The sequence below is a fragment of the Pristis pectinata genome, unplaced genomic scaffold (assembly GCF_009764475.1).
Source record: "Pristis pectinata isolate sPriPec2 unplaced genomic scaffold, sPriPec2.1.pri scaffold_171_arrow_ctg1, whole genome shotgun sequence".
Lineage (NCBI taxonomy): Eukaryota > Metazoa > Chordata > Chondrichthyes > Rhinopristiformes > Pristidae > Pristis > Pristis pectinata.
In genome coordinates, this window is record NW_026262505.1 from 43,982 (window position 1) to 49,273 (window position 5,292).

Here is a 5,292-nt window from a genome sequence, read left to right on the forward strand (position 1 = left end):
GGCCCCTTTCCACTCTTTGAGTATTTTCTTCTCTGGGGAATGAACTGATCCTGCACCTTGTGCATTATTCCCAAGAATACCTGCCATTGCTGTTCCACTGACAATTCTGCTAGGATGCCCGCCCAGTCAACTTTAGACAGCTCCTTCCTCATGGCTCCATAGTCTCCTTTGTTCAACTGCAAAATTGACCCTTCTGATTTGCCCTTTTCTCTCTCCAATTGCAGATAAAAACTTATCATGTTATGGTCACTACCTCCCAATGGCTCCTTTACTTCGAGTTCTCTTATCAAATCCTGCTCATTATACAGCACTAAATCCAGAATAGCCCTCTCCCTGGTCGGATCTCGTACCAGCTGCTCCAAGAATGCATCCCGGAGGCACTCTATAAATTCCCTTTTCTGGGGTTCCGTACCAGCCTGATTTTCCCAGTAAACTACAATATTGAAATCCCCCATAACTACTGTCATATTACCCTTGCCACATGCCAACATTAACTCACTATTCAGCTTGCACCCAATATCCATGCCACCGTTCGGAGGCCTGTAGATAACACCCATTAGGGTCTTTTTGCCCTTACAGTTCCTCAGTTCTATCCACACTGACTCTACTTCTCCTGATTCAATACCCCCCTTGCAAGGGACTGAATCTCATTCCTCACCAACAGGGCCACCCCATCCCCTATGCCCACATTCCTGTTCTTACGATAGCATGTATACCCTTGAAAATCCATTCCCTAGGACTGATCTCCCTGCAGCCATGTCTCCGTTATCCCAACAACATCATACTTACCCATTCGTATCTGAGCTTCAAGCTCGCCAACCTTATTCCTGACACTCCGTGCATTCAGATATAGGATAATAACCCCTTTCTCCTCTCTCCATTCGTATTAATGTTCCGAAATTGTGTAGTTCCTACCTGTCCTCTACCCTCCATCTCGCTATCCTCTCTCTCATTCTGGATCCCCTCCCCCTGAAAAATTAGTTTAACACCCTCCCCCCCACCCCCCGAGCAGCATTAGCAAACCTTCCTGTCAGAAGCTGAGGACTAAATTTTGCACCAAGAAAACTGCAGCCATGATTATTGGAGCTGTGATCGTGCTGTTCTGTTGTAAAAACATCCGCTGGTACATTGCTGTTCAAAGTTAATTAACCCTACGCGGGGAACAGTGGGTTGTAGAGTGAAACTATTTGTTTTATTTTGAAGCAGCATAGTTTATTTTCAGGTGGATTCATTATATTTTTAACCCACGACTCTCGATGTTTCTGATATCACTGCTCAATGGTCTAATCGCGGGACACATTTCAGCGGCCAGAAGTCTCCGGAAGAGGCTGAGATGCAGCAAGAATGATGCGAATCACAATGATGCTGAGATGGAAAACAGAAGGAAGTCCATCATCTTGCTCTTTGCTGGATCCGCTCACTTCGTACTGCTTTGGATGACGTCTTTTGTAGCTTTTTCTGTTAACACAAATTACAAAGCACTATTTTTTCAACAGGTGACTCTGATCCGATGATTATCGCGGACCAAGCCAGCTACATGCTCTTGAGCTGTTGCACAAAGGCTTGCATTCATGCAGTTACTCATTGTAAGTTTAGACAGAAGCTGAAGAATGGGATGAAATATCCGCTAAATATGACAAGTCAATGTATGAAGGAAGAAAACAACGCACGGATTCCGGGCATTAGGACTCAGCAGCATCTCATATCCCGTTTCCCCTGAGACTAAACTTCCAACCAAACGTCTCTCGGCTACACCCTCAAATCGTGCGCATTTCCATAATTGACGTTATTGAATGTAATCGACAAATTCGCCTCAGGTTAATGCCGAGTGACCAGGTGTTCACAGAATTGAACATAACACAGCACAAATGATGTTCAAAACCTTGCTTCGTGTTAGGGCTGATGTAATAATTCAGTGTTATGTTCTTGGTCACGGCCAGAGCATTTGGGAAGCAGTGGAGAAGTGTGAAAATACCCGTGTAATGACTTTAAACGAAAGAAGGACAAACGTGTACGCTTTATATTCAGTACAACAAAACAATGATAATGATGAAGGCCACATTTTGGCTCCACTTTTCCCATTGCTGCCAAAAATTTGGTGGCAGTGCTGTATACACTATTTTGGAACTTTGGGGTGTCCCTTCTCGCCGCCAATAAACTTTTGTCTGCGGACGGTTGTTTCCAGCCGCTGCGAAATGTTGTCCGCGGTGACTAATATCTCGGTCTGATCCACGACAACCGTAGTGTTAAAGGATAGTACTTGCGACCAGTGTAACAAAAATAATGTGGCCCGTTTGGAAGAATTTAAAGAGCATTTATGAAAGTGGATGACAGCACGTTACACCACGGATGTACAATATGACCCACACACAGAGACAAAGATATATATATATATATATATATATGTATGTATGCAGATGTTAATACTAACCACTTAAAGACATTATATCACGCAAACATACACAGATGTTACAGCACACGCATATAAAAGAACAATAATATCTCGCTTTTACACCAACACACTCTCAGTCAACCATATATACGCAAACACGCACATATCTGAAGACAAAAAACAGACACCACACACGTACATCGCGCATACACATGCATGTATCCGCAGACGCATATACACCCGCGTAAGTCCGCGCACTTTATCTTGTTGTCCTTAATCTTTTTCCTCTCCTCTGTGGAGCCACCGACACGGGTGCTTGTTTTGAGGGTATGTTTACGCGCATTGCAGCAATTGCATACTTGAGGCATTGTGGTAAACACCGGGCAATGTGCTCTATATGTTCTCAAGTAATGTGTGAAGGAGTAGATAATCGCTTATCCTGGATTAGCTCGATCGGCAAGCGCGCTGACACAGGGGATAATGTAGAGAACGCCTGCAATAGAGGCAAGTATGTTCTGAGGCAAAAATTGTGAAGGTTCAGAGGTCACGGTTCATGCATGTGACGGATGGAACAGGAGTTAATTGGCAAGTAGGGAGGGTGCGAGTAAATAAGGATAAAGTAGGTCCCCAGTATATGGGGAATTGTGAACTGTGCACGTGTCTATGTGGCTGTGGGCCCTTTTATTCCTTTGGGATCGGAAAGCTGCGACTCCCAGCCACAGGATACAACAGTGCATCTTGAAGCTGATTCGTAATTTCAGGTTATCAAGGATAATGATGACATTGGTGGGCTCGGTCTAGGTTTTGTTCACTGGGGAAGTTGGAGGCCGAATAGGTTCTGCTGTTCCTGCACACTGATGTTTCTCGGGGAACGTCGGTACCCTCTCTGAGCTGCGGAACTAATTGCTATTGTCATGTGGGGGGGCAGATGGACTCTGTGTTGTCCAAGGAAGGTGACCTTCAGAAATCAAAGAGTTGAGACAGTCGGAGAATTCGGGATTGAATCAGGAATCATTCCAGCTAACGTCTTGAATTTCATTCTTTCACCTATGCTCCTCCGATAAGCATGGCCGTTTGACCATTATCCACCTGTCCAATTCAAGGGTTTCAATGTAATAGTTCACTCCACTCATTAAACGAGACAGTTTATATTGGCCTGTGCAACAACGTTCCTCCATTCCGAACTCGTATCGGCCACCGTTCAATCAGTTACTTTATCTTCTATATTTATGGTTCGTACACACACATTCACTTTCTCTCTCTCTCTCTCTCTCTCTCTCTCTCTCTCTCTCTCTCTCTCTCTCACACACACACACACACACACAAGACGGAAGGAGACACTCAGTTTCTGAAGGCACAGTATGAGAGGTGTTCCAGGGTGACGTCACCCTGAGACGTTATCAGTTTTATATTATTCCCAAACCCCCCGCATAAGTAGATGTCTAAAAACCGACTCTTCAATCACAAGGTGCGCATTGATTAGACTGCGTGTCAGCAGGAAGTGAACGTCGCGTAACAAGAGGAAAGTTCTTGTGAAGTATTTGTGCGCTGACATTTTAAGTGATCTTTTGTGTCGAAATGCACCACGATTTTGTGCTTGTAAATGGGGCAATCTGTTGGTTGTCAGCAAATCTGCGACCGAGAAAGAAGAAGCCACAGAATAAAGCGCAAAGACATGCAACATCTTTATTGGGGTGCCGTCCTGGATTTGGGGTCGCATGATGCTGACAACAGCTCAGCACCGACCAATCCTCGAACACACAATTTTCGTGCATATCGCAGCCTAATTGATCAGCGTTGTGATTCAACCATCTCCTCAGCTGTGTCTGCAGATTTGATCCTTGGATCAGACTGATCGTGACTGTTTCGATAAACGTTCCGAACTTGCTTTCCCCTAAATTGCCCTCAGAGTCAAATTGCACTGAATTTCGGGGAACGTTTGGAATACAAACAACAGAATGTAGACACATCCCCCAAACTGATGGACCGAAACCACGAGGCAGTTCACGCTGCAGCTGCCCTGTGTCCCAAACCAGGCGATGTCATCGGTCATTTCCTGTCACGGCTCGGGTTCTGCTTGTAGGAAAACTGATTCGCTGAAACAAACACTGACTCTGGTGGGACTCGAACCCACAACTTTTGAATTTCTTTCCAATGCACCAGTAGAAGTCCAACACGCTGTCCATTGCGCCACAGAGCCGTGTTATCAATTACAGCGGCTGTATTAAACCTGAGTCTCCACATCCATCTTACTTTTCTTTTCGTCTCCTCTCTCCACCTGTAAAGGGGGAATTATTCCTTCAATCCGCCACACACTGCACTGTAAACAGAAACTATAAACATTTCCTGAGCCAATGGACCGTTATCACTTTGAAGTTCCGAGACTATGTGTCGGAGCAAAGAACATTTTCAATCTGATGGGTAAAGAGACTTGCTGGTGTTTCGCCTGGTCACGCTGGACGAGGTGTCCTACAGAGACGGTGTTCCGTTCAAAGGCATCGCAAAATATCGCATCGAGCAGGAGACACTCCACTTGTGACAACTTTCATTGATTCGAGGCAGACCGAAAAAATCTGGGACGCTTTTATTTCCACATAAATCGCGCAGGGGGCCATAATTCCAAAATACTTCCGAGCATAATTCGGCCCATCGGGTATTTTCTGCTATTCGATAATTGCTGTTATTTTTTCAACAACATCCTCCCGCCTTCTCCATTGAATCCTAGATCAATCTTCTTGTCTGTCGAAAGCCTATCAACTTCTGTCTTAAGTATTTGGCCTCTGTAAGAACGAATTCGGTAAATTCCAACGATTTACACCACGCTCTGGCTGAAGAAATTCCACATCATCTCGGTTTAAAGGGACGTTCCTGTGTTTTAAGCCAGTGCCATCTGATCCCAG

General features: G+C 44.9%; 1 non-coding gene across 1 annotated transcript; it reads right to left on the minus strand.

The window, feature by feature from the left end:
- Window positions 1-4,501: 4,501 nt before the first annotated feature.
- On the minus strand, window positions 4,502-4,592 carry trnar-ucu (transfer RNA arginine (anticodon UCU)). The gene is given in 2 exon segments: window positions 4,502-4,537; window positions 4,556-4,592. It is a non-coding gene; the product is annotated as a tRNA-Arg (tRNA).
- Between the last annotated feature and the right edge of the window lie 700 nt (window positions 4,593-5,292).